Raw genomic sequence first — 23,973 nt, 5'->3', positions numbered from 1 at the left:
TTTGTCGCCTTAACCCGTGCATGCATTTTGGTGGTCATTTTCGCTTGGCTCTGCGCCGAAGATTCCGTTTCAAACCCGTTGAAGACGGAGCCTTCTACACGAGAACAGTAGTCTCGGGAAGTAAATCCGAGGCTATTGAAGCCGCGATCGCACGAGCATTTTTGGCTCGACCAAAATTGTCGTACCAGGCCAAATTTTCTCGGCTATATTTGTCTGTAGCATCTACACGTTGACCACCCACCCTCATTGGTAAGCGAGTGTCGTTTGTTTATTCTGGGTTTGGAAAAATACTAAATCAACGTCGAGATGCAACCGGATGTAATCAAAACCAGTGGAGTATCTATCGTGGAGTTATAACACTTAAAAACCGAGACACAGTAATAGACTCGAGACTGAATAGTCCCGAGACTAAACGGCTCATGTAGACGTTTATTTGTTTCTACATAGTGTATTCTATTTCATCAAACAGTGAGCCATACCCTGTTTTGATAGATGAAAGAGTCATTAAGCCATGGTTCTCGGTCGCAGCTTTCCAGGATTCGAGGCAGAGAGTCTGACGCGATTGTGTAAATCACCGAGGTTATTTGATCTAACCATTGGCTCTAAAGCGTTTTGGAGTCAACATGATCTAACGCGTAATGGTCATGTAACGCTACAAATTACTCATCTTTAACATCGGATGTCATCACCTCGTCGAACCAACAGATATGAAGACCATTATGTATTTATAGCTATGCAAACACACTATTATAAGTAAACGTCCCATCTAAGTATCAGTTGATAATTATATCACCATACACGTTACTCATATTAACATCCAAGTACAATGCGACTAGTGTCCGATAACTACTTTCGGCATTACTGTGCTGCACTGATGGGTTATAACACGATATTTATCAATTATTACATTTATCACCACCTGTATCCATCGACTATACTCGTATCGTGCATTCTCTTGTATTCCACCGCACTAAAAAAGAAGATCAGAAGTTTCCTGGCAACCAGCCGTGAGAGTGAGTCTTAAGGAATTTTATTTTTCATGAACATTTTGAGGAAAAATGATGAACGAAAGTGACAATGATCTCCATAATCATCACATATATACGTATGCATGCTACCTCGGTGAGAAATACAATTTTTCAATTGCTCACGATTTGGTTTCTGGCTGGTCGTACGGAGACAAAATAAACTCGTTTGGGAGAGACACAATTTGTCGTAACTCAATAACTACACCATGGCCTCAAGCGCCGATGCTCCGGACTAGACCTAAAGACCTTTAAGTGAATGGCAATTTATCATTCCCAACTGGTTTGGTATAAAGAACGATATTGACTTGCTTGACTATGTTTTTGCTATTCGAAATTTTCCTTTAATAAACCTCCAGTGTTACAACAAACGTGATATAACAATCCTCGCGGTATGTATAAAAGCGATAAATGATACGCTTAAAATTCCCAATGATACATACATAATTCTCCCAAGGCTAATTAGAAAATCAAAATAATAAAAATCACTATATATATATATATATATATATATATATATATATATATATATATATATATATATATATATATATATATATATATATATATATATATATATATATATATATATATATATATATATATATATATATATATATATATATATATATATATATATATATATATATAAGCCTAGTGATTTTTATTTGTTTATTATATATATATACACACTTCACGTCACATTGGATTTATCAGGGAATTTCTCCGCGATGGGTTAAAGGCATTCTATTATCATAATATTGGATATAAAAGCAGTAACGTGCTTGCTTCTCCAAACAAAGAGCAAGCGAAATATTGACTTACTCGTCCAATTTGTTTACAATAGTGTTTGTATTAACGACAAAATAATGAACGACGTGAATGGCTCTTTGATAAACCGCGGCAGCGCAGATTCGGCTGTCGAAAAACATTGGGTTTAGCGTATAATATAACAATTGCTGGTATGATTTTTATGAAATGAAAGAACTTAAAGTACGTAATGCACACTTTCGGTGGGTATATGGCCGCGCGCTGATGTAGCCTGGCTTTTGTTTCTGCAGTGATGGAATATGTTGTATCTTTTAATACGTAGCTGTAACAAGACGAGCTCCAGTGGTTATGAGATAGATTTTTTGTATGCTGATAGGTCTACCTGAACTGGGCCCAACGATTACATTGTCAATTGATGAAAAATTACGTGCCCCCGAAAACCCGGATTACAAATTCCGGTGAACGGAAAGAATGGCCAAGGAAAAAATGGCCAGGAAAAAATGGCCAAGGTATTTGCCTATAGGAAAAAATGGCCAGGAAAAAATGGCCAAGGTATTTGCCTATAGGAAAAAATGACCAAGGAAAAAATGGCCACGGAAAAAAGGCCATGGAAGATTACATAGAAAACTAACCATCCATTTGCAGCAATAACGACTTGTTGCATGCCGTCGTTGCGGCTCAAGTGGTGGAGCACTTGACAGTAAGTATATATGTGAACCTCGCGACGACTTCTTTCTCCTTGTTGGAGACCTGTCCATGCGGGTACTTGTAATCCGAGTTCGCTGAAAGAACCCGCATGAGATCCGCAGGCACAGATGAAATAACGTCATTACTATCTAATGCTCACTACTTAATAAACGGACAGTTCTGAGAACACCCGTGGAAATACATATCAAACACAAATAGAAAATTACACTTTTTCATAATTCTACGGTATGATGACGATTTTACATCATTAGAATTACTGTTTGATTTAGACCGTATGCAAATATTATGATTCGATTCGATTTTATTTTGCGATACTTTTTTATGCATACTTCATATCGAAAATAAAAACTCGTAAATGAAAATGATTATCTGCACTGCGTAATTTTGCTTTGTTGGGACAAGGGCCGATTTTGATATGATGTGACAATGCTTTCATATTAAATTCCGTACAGTTTTGGGTGGCAAAATGTTAAACATGTTAGATGCCGGGCCGCCATACGTGGCCCGGTTTTTTAGAACACCCGACCGATTACTCTAGCAAATGCAGGAATGCGTGCGACGAGCTTAATTAAAAGATCATCGAATTCGATTCGGATATGAATAATCTTTGTACTGAATCCATCCGAACGAATGTAATTTATAATGGGACTGACGAATTATTCTATCAAATAATTTGACCGAAAGAGAGAAAGGGAACTAAATGTGAGAAAAATGACAGTCCTGTGTGCGAATTCCCCCTGCGACAATGTACGGTGATGGTGATGTACAATATTTGCAGCGAAACTACATAGAGCAGACAATATGAAGCTGCATCAAGTCGCCGACGAACTGCGGTATAACCGACGTCACATTAGCTACAGCCGCAGTATCAGACGTACAACGCACGCGCGAAGGAAACGGGAACGAAAAACTCCATCTAAACTTTGGTGGTTTTACCTACATAGGGTCGTGAAAAAGTCGTGAACAAGGATAAGCGCGCGTACTATACAGGTAAGATCAAAGGAAAAAAATACATAGAAAATACGCATTCTTAATTGATATAGATTTAGAAAACCGAAATTCCTCCAGATTCAATAATTCGTAGTCTTCCCCATTTATATGTACAATCAATGTCACGTTTTTTCTATCTATTTCTATTAATTCAACTTCGCTTTATTTGAACATGTTTTTTTACGACAGCGTTCACAAGAATATAAATCCTAAACAGAATTGCTTCGTCAATCGAAAAGAAGATTAGGCACTCCCGAGAAATAGTTGATTTAAAGAAATGTTTTTCTCGAAACTAATTCGTGAAAATTCAATCATCTGTTAGGTCGAACTATCTGTCGCCCGCTACGAAAATGCCGTAGATCAAGCGACTTTGCGCTTCGCTTGTTCATTTGTTGTTTCTATAATTTTCTTCACCGCGTATGAAATCATCATTCATATTTCAAACAAATGAAATTATTTAATTTAAAAGCAAACCCCGTACTCTTTGCATTTCGTGTTTGAAAATTCTATCGCGCTTTGTCGAATCATCTTATTTCATGTCGAGCTGAAGTTGAAAGTGCCCGAGAAACTTCTATGGTAACATCGGTTTTGCGTCCGCAAGAACTTAAACCTATTTAAACTGCTTAGCCAGAAACCCCTCCGCGAAGTCTTACAAATTGCCGGGATTCGCGTCATTCATAATCGAATTAATTGATTTTTGTTTATCACGGAGAGAAAACCGAGGATTTTCATAGAAGAAAAGATTTCTGAATTTTTTCTCCTGCGTATGATATTCACATCGCACATACATATAGAGGAAACCAGTATACATTCACCCATATATTTCCGAAAAGCAAACAAACATCACCTTCAAAAAAAAACATATTGTGTCTATCAGGTACATTTTCAAATGTTCGTACCCATTCAACATGTTATATATACTTTTGTCATTTTTGGAGGAAGAGCATGAAATGAATATTTAAATTATATATTTCTTTTATTATTCGTATCAGACAAATTGCCTTTAGGTCTTTTATTATCACTGATGCTTTGATTCAGATATTTTTCGCTGCAGGTTTTTCTAGAGGCAACATTGATTGCTCCCCCCTTGTACTTCTAACTTTTTTTGTGGAAACATTTTGTTAATGATTTTATCCGGTATCTGGCTTAGAGCTTTTCACGAGTGATAGATGATGATTTTGTACAGCATTTCGCGAGTCATTGAAAATTGAATATGTAGATCTTCAACTTCCCACGATAGACAAACTCCACGTAACGGAGTAGTTCTGTCATCATTACTGAAAAGGATTTCGTGTTTACTATTGTACGGAAAACAGTATCGAATAGAGTCACTTAAAAGAACGTACCGAAGAAGGAAACACTCAGCGACGTCATCGGGGACTACAATATTTTTAATCAATTTCCTTCCGCGGTCTAGATTACCATATATCGTGATGAAAGTTTTTTGTATCTCGAACACTGATCATTGGTCTTATTCTTCACAACGGTAGTTTTTCTTCCTTGATATTCATGTATACGTATGGAGCATATTCGGGATGGAAAATATTCTCACCTCTTTGATGATTTTGGTTTTAATAGTAGTCAAGTACAGATCGAATATATATTTCCTGATTAAAATAGATGTTAAGTGCCACAGCTCGGCAGACTGGAAAAGAAGTAAGACATAAGGCCGATGAACGATAAAAAACAGCGCCTTTGAGAACTTAATTCGGTAGATGTTTATTCCCTCAAGTGCTAAGTGCTAAATAGTCATTAATTTTTGATCGAGTATTTCTCGAATCAATACCTAAAACTTATATCTTATAAATATCTCATTGAAATGATGTTGTAAAAAAGGGAAATCTTGTAGCAACTGACATAATTGGAGAGAACATGAGTGATCAATCCATTCATGCTGACAAAATATGGGCTCCTAAATTCTAACGCTATGTATAGTATATGGCTATGGAGGGTACGTAATAAAAGCAACATAATTATTAAACTGAGGGCCGCGGGTCAAACTAAATGGGATTTCAATCATGCATCCAAAGTGCAGGAATTAAAACTCTTAGAACACAAATTGAGTAACTGACAGCAATTTCCTGTTAGAATGTCAACTTAAGCTCTCCTTGATTATCTTAGATATTAATGTGTAGTGGTCTAAATGGATTTGACGCCGACCACTGGTGGTCGCGGCCACGACGTCAAAGAAAGTAACAATTCATACTGCAATAGAATCTTACTCTTAAGTCTATACTGTAGTGCAATCAGGGAAGTCCTATAGAAGTCGCATTATTTGGAAGAATTCAAAAGATAAGCGAATTGATGATCTATAAGGGAGCTTTTTATTTCGAAAAAGTGACACAATTTTAGCTGTAATGTGATGCGTTTCCACAACATTCACTTCAATATCAAGTACGCATATTCTTTTGATATTGAGGCGAACCAATGAATGAAAGTTTGAAAAATCCTCTGAAAAATGTTTGACCGGGGATAGAGATCACAAAAAAAGGAAAAAATATTTTCGTATAAATTCTAAGATTCTTTGAAAAGATTAACGGGCGATGAATCGAAAAAATTCACATGCTCGGCTAAACCCCCTCCCCTTCCCCACTGTGGTTCCACGGGTATTTCACTGGTAGTTTATAACATGGATTTCTCCACAGATTAAATTTCGATCGCGTCACCACGATCTTTTTGTTTTCGATAAAATGCCAACATTTCCGATATATCGTATGTCTAATCGGAATCTGTAAAGGTAGACTTCTTTTCTTTGACGCCGCCGCAGTTTGGGCGGATTGGAAAAGGTGTTTTTCCTGCGACGCCGTGAAGGGGAGTAACGTAATCTTGTTTCCGTCGTTCTGGTGAGGATGCATTACAAATTCTTTATCAAATTATCAACTCCGTTTGTTTAGCCCGTACGAAAATGAGTCTAACTCCTCGAGGAGTTTTGTCGTTAATTCCTGACGCGTGGAGTCGAATACCTGATCGGGCTTCGTTTACTGTGTAATACGTAGATACGTATCGTACCGTCTAAGGTGCAATTTGATTCCGTGTGTATTATGCTTTACGTGAGCTCTACTGTGTTATAAGACTGAAAATAAAGTATTTTCCTGCTGATAAATCCATTCACCAGACAAATCAGTGCAACAGGTGTAAAGCTTTCAACGTTCTACCGTGGAGAGTCGTTTAACTCCAAGTTACTACTCAGTAAATACTTCGATCCTTCTTAAGTACTATTCTGTTTGCATCTAGTTATTTCTACAATATCAACTAAATTGTCATTGTTTCAATTTCTTCAATATTAAAGAAGAAAAGATACTCTGAAATCTGCCATTGCTATATAACGGTATCGTCGTCGTCGCAAGTGTGGGAGCGCATTTATTAAATGCAGGCCCCTGATGAAGCATTTCTACCATAAGTAAGACAAATCCTCTGAAGGCAGGTATAAATCTTCTAATACGATCCCAGGACTCTACAAGTAACGGATACGAATCATCTCTGGATACATCTGTACACCAAACCATTGAATGGTTTGGTGGATCAGTATATCTGAGTTGACGTAGGGTTGATTGCATCTTTGCTAATTTGCCGCCTGTCCAAATCAACAAGAAAGTGGTTAGTAATGAATATAAGTATACAAATTATTATTGGTCGATTATATTTCCATTACATTCTCGACGATTTTAATTGAAAAAAATCTGTTTCTTATAGCAGCCGGAATCTTATAAATTCAGTTTATTGTGACAACCAATATTCGTGCGCAAACATAAAAGAAGTTTTAAAAAGGAAGTATCGCCTCATTGAATTGTTCTCCTATTCATTTCCAGAAACATCGAAGTAATGCTGTTTGCAAAATTCAAACTATTTAAAGTCATGATTATCGTCAAAGATTTATTTCGAACACAATAAACATTAATTTCTATCATGCGACGAAATAAACGGAGTTCATTGTTTGCATGTTTACTGAACTTCTGATGATCGAGTACAAAACTGAACCTTGACATTGACGCGTAATATTCAACAGGGAGAAATGCTCACTGTGATTAGGTCACTTGGGACTTCAGTCCTTTTGCTTTCCGTCCGTTCTTCTGTCCGTCCGTTGACGTAAACTGGCCCGATCAGAATCAAGACGGCTGACTGACGGTCATAAACGAAAGCAGCCATTTTTATACATTTTGTTTTTCTATTTTTTCATCCACTTTCCTAATTTTTCTCAATATTACGTATGTGTTTGTATCCCCTTAGGGCCATCATCATAAGAAAGTGTGGGTTGATTGGACACAAGATTTCCGAAAGGTCATTTTTAGCCTTAATTCCCAGACCTAGACTAGCTTTTTAACGGTTTGCATTTCTTGACATGGTTTTTGAATGTATCTACATGTATGTGCGGATGTGTATGTGCGTTTCTGTGTTTGTGTGCATGATGCGAAGTGATTTCCGTGGGCGCCATGGATTTTCCTGTTATCCATCGACTTGAATTACATAATCTTGTTATCATCATGCAATTTTCTAATGTAATTTCTTTCTTGTATGAAACATTACAGTAATAATGATAATGATGATCTTCAAGGTCATATTGGCCATTTTATATGTTATATAAACATATAAATATATATATATATATATATATATATATATATATATATATATATATATATATATATATATATATATATATATATATATATATATATATATATATATATATATATATATATATATATATATATATATATATATATATATATATATATATATATATATATATATATATATATATATATATATATATATATATATATATATATATATATATATATATATATATATATATATATATATATATATATATATATATATATATATATATATATATATATATAACCTCATTCAATTGCAAAATTGTTGCTTGCGACATTTTGTATGATTGTGCGTAATCAATTTTCGAGCTCATTGATTACGTATTTGTTCACCGGGGAGTGTTAAATATTGAGATTGTCAGGCATTCCACGTGGGCATGGTGTCCCTGGACCCCTAGTTTACCTTGCATGACATTCATGCCAATTGCACGTTGAGAAAGATACACGTGCAAATACACGCAAATAGATTGAGATTATTACATGAATGATTTGTCGATGGCTAAAACGAAATATTGTGTTGATAGCTTGATAACCTTTATGACCTATTGAAAATATATTTTGTGAATTTATTGATTTCATTCTAGATGATCCTTGTCGATCATTAACTTCGAGGTGGGTTCTCTGCTCGAAGGGGATAAAACAATTGAATTAGACAAACAATTACCGCGTATTAAGCGTTTAATTAAAAACCAGCTAGGGTAATCTACCGTATATGCGGATTATGTACGCACATCATTCCTACTTGTCGACAGTCTTTGAGCAGTTAAGGAAATAGCATTAAAGACGGCAACAATCGTCTGCGAATCAATTAACGTGTGGTTTCTAGCCACTCAATCAAATTCGTGCCGTAAAATTAAGTTAAAGACTTAAATGGGATCGATGAAGCAATACTGTTGCGTTGCGTCGTTTCCAACAGCTATAGCGAAAATTTTCATAAATCTGAATCTCAATCTCGAATTAAACGAATTCGTTAGATGATGTTAGATGGTATGGTACCAAAGGATGTTACAATCAGAATATAGATAGATTTGACGGTATTCTTAAATTTTCAATGAATGTTTTGAAGATCTTACGTACGAAGTGTTTCCACTCGGAGGATGTTTGCAATCATATTAACGCATCATAGACGAATAAAATCACCCGCAAACCAGATTAGATAAGAGAATCATGATCTTCTCAAGAGATTTCGTTCTGACGATAAAACCAAAATTCAAAAACAATACTATGTTTTTCAAAAAGCCATTTCTTTAGATGTAAACGTGATAACGCGACATTGAAATCTTGAATTTATGCAAACCCCGGTGTTAAGAGATTAATTGAATTAGAAACCATTCCAATGGTTCATATATCTATTCTTTCCCCATAACGACATATTTCATCAACCAAATTCCATCGCTAAGTAACCGGTAGTATAGGTACCCATTGATCCGAATGATGTTTGAAATAGAAATCTCCTGTTTATTATACCGCGAGAGACATTAGCGACGGAAGTTTATATAAGGACGGTACAGCCACGTCTGGCGTTACGTTAACATTTACCACAAATTATTATACTACATATTCGGATAATATGTCAGTGTACAGAAGATATGGACCTGGCATTAATATAGCTTAATTATGAATTGATTATTAGAGTGGCAAATTTTGCTATATACATATGAAGCAAGTTAAGTTACTTCAGTAATTATATATTGATGGCTGATGATAACACGAATGGTTTAACCGGAACTTACATTCAGCCTCCCACGTTTCTGTATTGAGAAGATTTGATTAGTTGTTCCGAACACCTTTTTAGCCGATCGGACATGATATGATCACTATTCCAGTTGCTAGAAGCGCAATTGATATTCGATACCTTGTGAATTGAACTCCATGCCCAAATATTGATATACAGCTAGCCAATAGCAGATGCACATCACATTTATTCAAAAGTCATTAATTATACTTCCCCCATGCATATATAGATCAGACGCGTCTGAGACATGACATGACAGAGAAACCGATTTCAATGAAGCGCATCGCATAATTATATGATAGGATATCTTGTATTGAAATTCTGCAATGTGAATTATCGTTGGGGAAGGCTTCCTCTATTTACACGAACTTCTCAATTCGTGCACGGTGAAAGGCTAGTGTCGTTACCTGATGCTGTAATTGCTCTATGTACAGCTTCTACGTTTCTTTTGAGAATCTCTTATCATTGATTGTGTTTCAGCCGCATTGCAATCAGGGTTTGTTCTGTAAGAGGCTACATTGTCAACTCTATTTTGCGAAAACCTTCGTTACAGCATGAAGGTCCATGGTTACAGTAACATTCCAAAGTAACGTGCAGCGTGGAAAAAATTTCTCGAACTTAAAAAACCATTCATTCTTAGCCAAGAATAAAACAATTTGAAATGTAGTTTTATTGATGAACGTGAAGTAGAATTTTCATACATCTTTAATATGTAATGCGTGCGTTTTAATAATGGAATGTTCCTTTGGATTAACACCAAATCAGATCAAATTTATCATTATAATTCAACTGAGATAAAATCTTTCAAATTTTTTCTAGTACAGTGAATATTCATATTGGTAAGAAGGGACACGTTTTAACAAGAAAACTAACTTGGCGCCTTGAAAAATAACACATATATTGTCCAATACAATGTGTCAGCAATAAATAATAAGTACTAAATTATTGAGGATCAATAAAGGTTTTTTTTCATTTGGATATCGATATCGATAATTGAATTGAATCAACCGGTTACCAGTCCAGCCTCGATATATTCAATGCACATCCTCTCAAAATAATTGTAGATATTCATCAAATACAAAATAAGAGTTATGAGACATATTTGATTAGAAAAGAAACGCAGTGGTGTAACGTAGTGCACATCGGCTCGCACAGAACCCCTAAAAACGCATACTAGGTATCAAAATCAGTATATAGATATTATATTGTAGCGATTTTTGCGGCTTCAAAATTGGCCACAAATGAGCTCTAATGTGTATATCTTTATAATTCTGTTCACTGCAATCAACAAATAATGATGATTTTGAGAATTCACTTTTGTTTCCGTTTCAGAACATGAAAATCGTTAAAAGGTTTTGTTGCAAGATATGTATATGTGCATTGTCCGTAATTGACTAATTACACGAGTTTCAGTAGAACGGATCGATCCTCGTCGCGATTCTAGGGAAAATCATTATGCTGCGGCATTGTGAATTTTTTTCTAAATATCGCTACGGTTTTAAACGTTATGACACCGTATTACCTTGTCAATTTGCATTTATTGTAAATGAAATGCGGTAAATTTGCACGAATTAGTTCAAATTCCCAGTAGTCCGTTTCCATGGTGACATCACTTCAACTATAAGTGCATTTTCGTCATCGAAAAAGTTTCGAAATATAGAGACACTCCATTTGATATTTCCAAGCAAAAACATCTCGCACTTTTAAAATTTGGTAAAATATGAGACATACGTAGCACCCAAATTCAACCTTTAGCAAAAATGTCAGTGAATCTTGATCACGAGAAATGGGTTTCGCAATTCCACGAAGTTTGCTGCAAGAAATCATTCGTTCAATACACAGACACATTTGTTTTTGGTGAACACGAATTAGTCTTGCTTCAATTCGTCTAGGATTTCGTGAAATTCAAGTTAAAAGCCAACTAAGTGTAAAATTTCCACCCACCGACAATCCCTATTAGGGAAACACGATCCCCTTGTTATCACGGATTAAATAACAAACGATGAATGAGGATTCTTGAAATTCTGAAATATGTTCGTCTTTCGCCGGAAAGGAGGTAAAACAGGGACACAAGTATTAAGATTTGAATGGGCTTACAATATCACTTATCAGGGTAGTGACACATAGTGGTAGTCGAAGGAAAGTGGTTCTAATGATATTTGATAAGAATATTAGGTGGGAATGGATCATTAAGATACCATGTGACGCATGTAAATGATATGCCATTTTTAGTAGTTCATTTATTGATATCCAATTAAACGGCGACGAGCAATTTAAACGACGAAGAATGGTTAGCATCGCCTATGGATCGGAGTGTTGCACGAATTAACGTGATTCAAACTGAGCATGAAAAAACTAGTGAGGTTTAGATGAAATATTACGATTTCCTATTTTAACAAAGACAATGCCTTAGAGAAACGATCAATAGAAATTCATCTAAAATATCAATCATCACAAACATGCCCGCTCCACCACCATCGATTGGTCTTTCGGAGAATATTTTAGGAAAACGACCTTTAGGCAAAAATTAAGCAAAATGAAAACGTGTAATGGTTTGAGCGCTGGAAATTGCCGATAACGAATAATTATTTGCTTATTTCAGAATTTTCAATACAGTTTTTATTGTCAGTCATCAATTGTCTAGCAGATTATGACGAAGGATTGATTCGTAATTAGATACAGATAAAACTTTTAAAGTAAATTCGCCGTTTGCTACAAAAAAAGATTAATTGATACTAAATGAAAAGTCTTAACGAATATTCGACTCGGGGTTATTGAAATATCATTTTTCAGATTACTTCTCTTTATATAGTTGTAAATCTACGACCAAAGCCACCGATGTTGAGTCTGTTGATGAAATCAATATATCTGTGAGTATGTGTGGATATAAGTACCGTCAAAAATACATATATATATATATATATATATATATATATATATATATATATATATATATATATATATATATATATATATATATATATATATATATATATATATATATATATATATATATATATATATATATATATATATATATATATATATATATATATATATATATATATATATATATATATATATATATATATATATATATATATATATATATATATATATATATATATATATATATATATATATATATATATATATATATATATATATATATATATATATATATATATATATATATATATATATATATATATATATATATATATAGGATTAGAAATTAAAAAGGAATACGTAATCAAAAGTATACAAATATATATTAGTACAGAACAAATACGTCTGAATCTATTAATTAACTAAGAGATCTGTGTTCTCCTTTCATTTTACTTTGAACTGAACATTGTTTTAGGTACATAGCCTTGAGCTTTCCACAGAAGAATCAATGGCTACGTTGTTCGCTTCGGTAGCCAAGCGAACGATCGTGCTTTTGTTTCACACAGGGCCTTGGGCAGGGAATTGGAAATTGGAAATGGCTACATCAACGTATTAATCGATCCACCAAATTTGTGGTATGTCGGGCATCGTGAAAGAGGTTTCAAATTGAATCTTCGGAGTCATTCGGATCAGGTTTATCGCCCTTTGGGATACTTGTATTTCTCGTCATCGACGATTGTTCACCTCTATTTGAACCATATACGAATATGTATGCTTGACATCCTACCTGGACGTGGTGGACCTAGTCAAACTGATCAACAGCTATTGATAAATCGTAGGTCTCATTCAAAACACACAGTCGATTCCTTTCCATTTCCAGGTGTTCCCCGTGAAATGGTTTTGCTCGACAAACCGGGCATGAATTTCCTTCGGGAACCGATACTGCTCTGAAAACGCGTCACTTTAGTCAGTAACTCTAATGAATTGTGGTGCTTTCTGTAATATACATGCCCTCTCGTAAACCATGGAGAATCTGTTATAATTCGTGGTCTCATTGAAATGTCAACTAAATCTCCGAGGCTGTGGATGAAAGACTATTTATGACAGCGATCGTGTATCCCGACGTTTCCCGCCACGGGGACTATACGAAGTTAGATATACCACATGACATAATACTTAGTGCCAAAAATACAAGGGATAGTCGATAGGGTAGACCGAGAAAGTCGAAGCATTGAAAAACAAAGATAATCATACATAATGATACCGTGGCTATAAATCTTTGCTGACACGCGTCGGGTTGGATTTTTGACAAACGACGAATAGAAAATAAGAAAAAAATATCGTTACATAACGAAATACGTAAATTACTTCAATCTGAGCAAACAATTCTGAATTTCAGCTGTTAGCAAAAGGAAAAGCTACAAGAAAATTGTTTGATTGGAAATATCTCCCCATTTAAATATTTCAGGGGTCTTCCATCACCAAGGCTCCATCGCCAAGGTTGTTGGCTGTCAATTAAAATCAAAACTAGGCATTCTTGTTCGAGTGCTGGATTCAGTTCTGTTTCATTAACGTTATCCGCAGTGTGGAGAGAAAATTTGTGTTCCATGCTAAATTAACCTACGTAGTATAGCCTACGTACTTCGATATCTATTAACAATAATCATTGATGAAACACTCTGTCCGTGTTATAACGATATTATAGAAAATCCAGCACTGGAATTCAGTATTCTTGCAGATGACTGTGACGATAAAGTCGAAACAATTTGAATAAACGGCTAGCTTAAGGAAACATTACGGACTTTATTGAAATTTTCTAGAATTTTCAAAGTGCACTTCAAAAGGTCGTGATTTTTCGAAATTTTGATACAATTTTAACAGTTTTATTAGTTGTTTAAATTTTTGTTAGTTATGTAAATATGTTATTGTTGAATATTAGAGATGAACATTTTAAATTTAACGTCATAAAATCATAAATTAGACGTTGTTTAAGTTTAGGTTATCGAAAATAATCATATCTATTAGTATCTTGAAACAGAACTGCCCCTCAAAAAAGCTCGGCACGGACCAATACTGATATAATGATACTCATCATATTCTTTTTGTATGTATTTTAATGATTAACAATAGCAATTCTATTGAGATACAATGAACAAGACACTTGGGCGGGTATGATGATATTTAATTCATAGTTCAATGAAAGTAATCAAGTAATTGGCGCGCGTGTACCACCGCCGTGTTTAACTTCAGCCTCGCTGATGATAGCATCGCAGTAACATCGTCTGCACGGTCAAACAGATTCTACTGCCTGATTATTATAACCTTAAACAGCTTATCGACGAAAAATTGCAAATAGGAATATCTGAAATCTGCCCAAGCGACTAAGATTTCCCGTTACGAACACTAACATTTTAATCACGTAATAGAAAAAAAACCGGATACCCGAGTTTTTGAAAATGTCCTATATATGTAAGTATATAAAAGTCACGGATTTCATCGTGGGAAATGGCAATTGAGAATTTCATGTTACCTTTATCGCATCGCATTAGAAGGGATTTGAGTAGATATGTTAAGATTCTTATTCAAGAATTCGTTTTTATAAAATTCTTCAAACGTAGAAAGTTCCTTCTCAGGGTCACAGAATTCTAATCTATCGTTTTGTATTTTCATACGAACTACTTTTTCGAATCGTTATACTCTATTCTGATAGCCATCTAGCATTCTGTTTAAATTGTATATTTCTATCATTCTAGTTTGTAACTGTCAGTAGAGTATGCATAAGTGGGATCACGTCATATTTGGTCCGACTGACGCACACGTATTCATTTTTTAGGAATAAAATAGAACAATTTCTCTTAGAATTGAAAAAAAAATTTACATATAGTGTGACAAAAACGATTCGTGTGAGCGTCGCGCGCGAATCTGCTGGCTAAAATGGCAAGTCAGCTTCAGTGTAAACGACAGCGGCATGTCAAACCCACGTGTACTAATACAGCCAACTCATCTGCATCGGAAGGTCAAAGAGGATCATGATCGACACCTTTTTTGTTCTTTATTTATGAATTTGTATGTTCCGTCTGTACATTACTATACGTACAGTACTTTACCCCTGACTTCATTTTTTAGAGACCCTGGTATTACCCAGCTAATCGCTCGGTAATAACTTGACAATGAATCAAGTCAGAATGAAGTAACTTGTTCGTTTTATGTTTTACGAACTGTGCCGTCTATGCGTTGGCACGTATTCAGTTAAGACGGATCTTGCAATTTTTGATCCGAATTAGACGTACGGAAATGCATACTATAACCTATCTGGGTCCGACTAAGTCGTACATTTTGTACTATATTATACCCAAATGATCCGAGACTTGTGGACATAGTAATTTACCGATATATGCGTATATACGTATCCGATTTACGCGTTTACTGTACTATTACCATGTTATACTATACCCATTCCGTTCTATACTTATTTTCAAAAGGCAGACTAAATATGCGGACGGAATGATTCCGATGTATACACTTAAATTTTATTCCATCCCGAGTGAATAATTTTGAATGCATATTCTTCTACGTATTAATAAGTAAATGATAGAGTGGTTAGTTTCCCGCGGCTAGACTGTGAAGTATCGCCTACCCGCGAAGATTACGTCTGCTCTAAAGACCACAGAAACAATTCTATTAAGTGTTAGCTTATTAATTATGAAAAACTAAGCCTCTTTGAGGTAGAGGTTATATTGAATTGAAACGACTTGTTACATGTTACATTAGTCGATGCTTCGACGTGACTAAATTCACCGTTGAAAAGTAGGAAAGACCCCATCTTGTATAAAACACAAGTACTGCATATGGATAGGAAAAATTTTGAGTCCAGTTTAGTTAGTTCCAGTTTTATGTACGAAAACATATATTTTTGACATTTTTATTCAAATTCATTGAAACGTCTCCGCTTTCAGATGCGGGAGGCTTCGTGGCCATCCAGCGAGTTCTAGCAAATTATTTCGCTGGGTTCAGTTTCGGTGTTGATAATTCGCCGCTTAGAAGTAAAAATGAAAAAAATATGGAATGTTTGTTGCAGACGATCCGTCCTTGACGGTGCATATGAAAGTCGAGAATTTTGTATGTAGGAGCGTCGCGATTAGCCGGTTTCACGCGATAGGATCAACGACGCAATTTGTACTTGAAAAATCACTTCAAACGATGCACGTAGGTTGAGAAGAAGATTTGTGTAGAAGATGCTTGTCACCGACCACGCTGGAAATCATCAGCGATATCTTTATCCATGAAAAATTTCAATCTGTAAATTCCATAGCTATGAATAGACTTTCAAGCCGAAAATGTCTCTCATTTCGGCCTTATTCTAATTCTACTAAAAATGTTTATGTTCTTTTTGGATTGACGTGCCCAGCTATCGTTTGCAGAACAATATCAGTCTTATTCCCAATCGTGCTTTCATAGATTAATCCCCGTATGACAGTTCAATAGCTTTATCTGTGTCTATTATTTCAGTTGTTTTTGTTCGCAATTTGACTGTAAATGCTATCTAAAATAACATCATAAATCCATGATGATAATTGATTATTTCACTCATTTTTCTCCCTGGATTAAAATATCGTATCGCATGCCTCATCTAACATAATCAGCTTTGATTTTTTTCAATATTTCTTCAAATAAGCTTTCTGATATTTTTCCTATGATTTTCTTTCTAAATCACATCGCACGAGTGTTTGACGCATATATGAAAAAGTGTACATTATAGGTGTCAATATTGCGCGGTCAGATTCGATGTCGAACAAAAATGCACGTACGTAACTGTTCGAAAATTGATACAAAAACCTATCGACAGTTTGCAAATAGAATAATCCATAATCTGGATAATTCGATATGGTTATTCAGGCGTTTGGATAAATGAATATTTTCGAAGAGTTGCATTCTAAATCAGGATTAGCGGTGCTCATCTGTTTCAAATGCGATATGCAACACTTCATTCATCGTCTGCTAAGATCGCATGACTAATTGCCGATTATTTGTCCAAGCAGTGATCACCTCCATTATATAAAAAAAACTGAGTGAATAGCCTGCGAGCGACGTTATTAACGGACCCAATATCAGTATTTCTTAATATTCGAAAACGATACATTTTGTATATGCGGCCGTATCAATTTATACTGATATTCATATTGATATTTATACTGGGTTTAATTATAGATACGTAGATCTCTCGAAAAATTATTCTAAAAGCCCAGAGCATTTATCAACCCGTTACGCACATTGTTAATGTGTCACAAGAGAATATTATCTGACACAAAAAAATAGACTATTAATATCATTATTACACAGCAAATTGAAAGACGGACATGAAACTCAGCTAATGGTTAAAACAACTTATCCAACGCCGTTTAATTGTTTGTTCAATTCAATTAAAATTTCATTTAAAACATATTTTCATCTGCATATCGTGGAATATGACGGATTATTTGAGTGGGAAAATGAACTAAAAATTCTCGTCAAAAGTGAACTGAGTTTAGAGAGTTGTTGAAGTGAAACTTGTCCACACTCTACTTCGCGATATTCATTAGACGAACTGGTCGAGTTAACTCACATCTTTTCATCGGGGTTTATTATAAATTTACATGTAGAATATTTCCAATAATGTTCGCCTAACCGAAAATAAACAGTCATCTTGCATAAAGCGAAAATTACTGTAATGATCATTGAATATCTCACGCTTGCGGTTACCTCAGTCGAAAAAGTTTTTTTTCGGAATCTAATGACGTTATTGTTTTCTATTCTAAGTTATCGATATTAATTTTAACTTTTCGCGATTAAAGATCAACTAAGTAGCTTCGATTTCCCATCTACGCAGCCTCGAGACTCGCGATAAAAAGCTTTGACAATTTTGTAAGAGAAGCTAACGGCACCAGAAAACAAGCAGAAATTTACGAAATGAGCATAACGTGAAATAAATGATAAATGTCAAAGTCAACTTGGCGTGGTTCGTGTTGGTTTCTCGTGCTGTACGGAGATGTCGTCAAATATTTGACATTCTATTAACCAGACACGAGTAAAATATTAACCAGACACGAGTAAAGACTTTACTCCGCTAGATGGATACCGACAAATGAAATTTATCAACAAACGTGAAATGCGTGACACGCTCTGATGCGTGTCGGGCATCGATGGAAATTCGATTCGCAAGAAGAAAAACTCATGTTACATAACGCGATTGCACTCGATTTATAATCTCAGAATGAATCGTCACCCGTCGGAGATGGCAAGCACAACAAGGTGAAGGCACGAGCAAGACGCTCTTTTCGAAAGTAACATCATCCTGTAACACTATATCTTACTTAGAAAATAAAGTCATTGATTCGTTAAATGTCTGAGTTGGTCTTTTCTTTTTTTCGGTCTCTCTTTCATCGCCGGGAGAATACGTTTTGAAGAACAACGCATCACAGGACTGCTCTCCTATACCAGGTATTTCTTCCTCCTAGTCGCACGACGATGCCATGAACTACATTTTAAACATTTGAAAAATGTTTGAAAGTCTTTTTTTACAAAGGTTTCATTCTTAACAACGATTACAATTCAAATCGAGAAAGGAAAATCCTATGCGATTACATGGTAATCAAAATCAAGACTTATTTCAGAAAAATTATTTGATTGATTTTGTAAGTTGGTTTGATCAGTGTATGAAATATTTAACATTTTTGAGTCAAAGGATTTTATTCCAACCCCAGTGGCATATTTGAATCCGTCATCGCCCCGCGACGGATTCAAAATATACCCTAAAACCCATTTACTCGACCGATTATGAATATCTATTCTTGTCGAATCTCATCATTTTCTTTGAAGCCAACAATTCCACGTACCGGTTAACACAAAGAGGGGATAGATTATGCAGAGGTTGGAAGCAATGTTGATTTCTCGGGGGAAATCATAACAAGCCATATCAATTGACTTTATATGTGGGACACGGGTTGAGTGATAAAACACTTATTTCAAAGATATTGACATCAACAACATTCAAAATTCCTAACATTTAAATGATTTTGGTGATCATCGCTGATGGTGACAGGCAGAAATTTGAATAAAAAATCTACAATAATTTCAATTTTACAGCAGTACGTGAAATTTTTCATCCGGCAACAAACTAGAGAAAACTGACTTTTCTCATTTATCTGTTTTCTGGTATAAGGTTACTTTTCTCTGAGTTGTTGGATTTCGATGATGATTTTTCAAGATTCATATAAACGCACATAGAAGGGTGGTATTCAGATGTCAGCGCCGTCGCTTGACAATTTGACACTAATTTCTGATAATATGTCAGTTCTAATAATTGCAGATGACTTCTGATAGTCTCCGTGAGACTATTACACCATATCAGCTTTTTTCTACATCGGATTTCGTTCATATTTATATATGCTTAGCTATATTAAGTATTTATTAGAGCAGTGAGTTAGTGCTACGTCCATGGAAGAAACTAGATGCGCTTTTCGTCGGGGGACGATTTCTAGTCTGTTCTTGCGCCTGCCACAAATGAAGTCATTCAGGGATTGGCTGCTGAAGACGAGTTTAACGCTTACATCTCCCCATTGAATTGTCTGTTTGAGTCATACGTTAAAATGAATTAACTGAATTAGATGTGCAAATGCATACAATACGTATATATATTCGACGCGCTATATCAAAGTTTCGTACATTATTTATTAGTTTAGAACTGCTTGTCACAGAGGACAATATCAGTAAAGTCTATATGATAATATTCACATTATTTTTTTCGCAGAAATTCTTATCATGTGCAAAAAGTGGAAAGTTAAGCGTGTTAATTTGCTACTGAATGTAAGTGCTGAGACGCTCTTACTCACAAAATCTTGTTAAACCCAACCTAATAGAATATGCATTCCGCGCTAGAGTTTTCTCAATGGACCTACGTTACCTAAACATTGAGATGAATTACTATTGGCATATTCGATTTGTTGAACGCTGCTACAACTTTAAATCATCATTCAAAAAACGTACCCGGCCTATCCGAAACTGGAAATCACCCATCACCATTTACATTTTTGCACAAAATATAATTAGCGATAGATTAGTCGGTAGAAAAAACTTAGGAGTCCAACACCTCCATCCCCAGAGATGAATTTCGTCCGGCCAATTCATTCACAGGTTTTGCGTCTGAAGGAAACGGTTTCTCTCGCGGGAAACTCAAAATAGAATTTAAAACACCTGATCTGCGGGTGTGACGCGACGGGAAAATGATAATTCTATTTAGCGTATTTAGTGCAGCTACCTGTGTGACTGATACAAAAACTGAAATCTATTTATCAATTCTACGGAGATTTCGTTTCTTAATTTACCGTTAGAAAGCACTTGATATTTTGAACATGTATTCAAGGGCGACACTTGGGTTTTCATTACCATGTAATTTGGGAAACGTTACATTGTCGTTTCTGAATCCACGCGGAATTCGGAGAGAGATAACGATAACTTCATATAGAGAAACCGCCTCGAAACATGTTCCACTGGTCCTGCAGATAACAAAATATTACTCATCACGTAAATCGAGGATACTTCTTGACAGTGTACTCGAACAAATCACGGAAAATCGATGTGAAAACATTATGAAATTAGAGCCATATTTTGTGGAAAAGTAGAGACTGAAACGGGTTTTTGCAACGGAAAGTAAGGCGAAACTATACGTGTTCATGCGAAAAAGGCCAAGCACCCCAGCTGCTTGACATTTATTAGAAATAATGAAAATACCAAAATGTCACAGAAACGGGGTTGTTTGATCCAGTCTAAAGTACAAAAGTGGATCTGAAAACAAATTCATGTACCCCCACGATTCATAAACAATTTCGATTTACGTAAACATTGAGTTTTTATGTTTTTTTAGAAATGGACAGGCTGTACTGGTGGCTGACTATTTTTGTCTTCTGTGTAGTGGTCTCAGTCAAACAAGTTTTTCCGGCCAAACTCGACGACGACTTGTCTTCGGAAGATGATATTTCAAGCAAGTATACATTAGTAATCGAAAAGCAGCTACATATTACATGAAATATCAAAAGACACTTGATCTCTCTGAAACTCCTTCAAAGGTCAATTGATAAAAGAGGTCGATCTAGCGTTTTGGAAGGGGTGCAATTTCTATAAAGCCTCGGAATATTTTGAGAATGTAGGTGCATTTCTGCACATTCTGGGAGTATTTTCACAATGTATTTCACAAAAAGTAGTTTGATCTGCAAAAATGAGGGGAAATGCCCCGTACGTCCACGCCTGCTTCTTATAAAGAAGCGACGCGATATCAGGCGAATGTCCGATTAAATAGTATCAATTATTTCAATTTGCATGAACTGAATTAGCTCGTGTATTGCAAGTGAAATCTGTAATCATTAGTTGATAGAAAACAACTGTAACGAAAAGGAGTGTTCGTTATGGGCACTCATTAGTTTTAATATTTAATCGGCTACAAGTAAAACTATTCGTGTATAAAGTATATTAATTATTCTATTGCGTGGTTCCCTCGAATTAATGAACGTTAAGAATGCACTGAACGTTGTGTACTAGATAAATTCAGATTGACTTTTTATATAGATCGAGTTGTTTAAGTCTTTGTGTAACTGGTCGACGGCATTAATTTACTAATCGATTAAGACACAACCCCTGGTTTGCTCCCAGCAGAGTGATTGGTATGTAAGGAACACCGAATCAAAATAAATCAAACGAAATCTACCAGTCAAATAAATAACAGGGTCATTACCCTGTTTCAAGATGAAAAAGACCAAATAAACGTTTGATGCGGCCATCGAAAAATTGAATCGCAGCTATGAATGCTATTTGATGTGAAAATGTGAACAAAACGACGGTGGCGTCATGCATGGCAAGTCATGTATCCCGTGGCCACGTAGATTCAGGATGGCCGATATTTAGGTTAATGTTAAACTGTGGTTCAGATATTCATCCAATGTGTTAACTGTGGTTCAGATTTGTTTCAGATTTGTGGTTCAGATTCATCCAATGTGTTTTATCCGGTTTTTTCAGGGCAATCTTTGGATGACGAAGCTGTAAACGTAGATGACGTGCTGAGTGGTCACTTGGATAAACGGACTGGTTTAGTCCCTGTTGTTTATAGATGTTCACCGTTTGATTCAAACATCAGATGTCAGAATGGAGGACTGGGACCCAGAGTTAAAAACATGGCTCGTGGACTTCTCTGCGTCTGCTTCTGTCCTTCGAAATACCGTGGGCCCGGCTGCAAAGCACAAGGTCGAAGAAAGCGATTCCACGCAGATTGGAGGTACTAGAAATCTGGGATAATTTTGGTGTCGATCGTAAAACCACAAGCATATTACGAAAAAAACTGTTTCGCGCTTTGTACAAAGTTTTTTTTTATGCACGAAGATGCAATTCCACCGAAAACGGCAAACACCCTTACACTCTCTGGTGCACGGTTCGCTTAGATTGTTATGATTAGTTCAGAACTCCATGATTTTATCAAATTTACAGATGTGCTCTTTTCCAAGCTGCACCGTTGACTATAGAATAAGAATGAGAATACCGTTAAAAGAATGTATCACGTTAAAACACAATAGCAATAATTTTGAGGTGTAAGCGCATCGTGTATCATTCGAAATAAATGAAATAAAATTCTCAAATATTTCATCGTCATATGTTTCATTTTAATGTTTCTGTATTCCCCATTTTAGTATCATATATATAGGTAAAACATGTAAATTTGTTTTTGAATCGTTTCTTTATTATTATAAATCTGGGATACATGCAAATTCTTCTCAATACTACATTATTCAATTATCTATATGTTCTATAAATACACGTTACTGCCTTCTTAAAAATCATTGTTTTCTTGATGGTATAAAATCGTCATAGATTTTAATTCATCAACAGAACTTGAGTTATCTCTCTCACTCAGAAATATTCCCCCTCAGACCTCAGAAATTGTCGACTCGTGACGGTTATCTACAAAATGTGATTGCCTTTAAATGATAAACCTGTTTTTCGAGATGACGGTTATTACAGTTATACAGTTATTGAGTTTCATATTTCATTTTCCATTTGAACGGCGTATAGATATGAAAATTCTCAAGCATATGATATTGAATATAATAAGGGAGTTGCTTTAATTAATAAAGAATTGCGAGTAAAGCTTCATAAATTTATACGATCTCCTAAGAGCTTTAGGGTTCCATTCGGAGTAATAATGATTTACAGT

The 23,973-nt window shown here is 35.3% G+C and overlaps 1 long non-coding RNA gene across 1 annotated transcript; it reads left to right on the top strand.

Moving 5' to 3' along the window:
* Positions 1 to 3,363: 3,363 nt before the first annotated feature.
* On the top strand, positions 3,364 to 23,353 carry LOC141902715 (uncharacterized). Its single transcript, XR_012618927.1, has 3 exons — positions 3,364 to 3,494; positions 21,640 to 21,756; positions 22,785 to 23,353. It is a non-coding gene; the product is annotated as an uncharacterized LOC141902715 (long non-coding RNA).
* Positions 23,354 to 23,973: the final 620 nt, after the last annotated feature.

This window comes from Tubulanus polymorphus, chromosome 3 (assembly GCF_964204645.1).
Source record: "Tubulanus polymorphus chromosome 3, tnTubPoly1.2, whole genome shotgun sequence".
Classification (NCBI taxonomy): Eukaryota; Metazoa; Nemertea; class Palaeonemertea; order Tubulaniformes; family Tubulanidae; genus Tubulanus; species Tubulanus polymorphus.
This window is presented reverse-complemented; position numbering and strand designations above follow the sequence as displayed.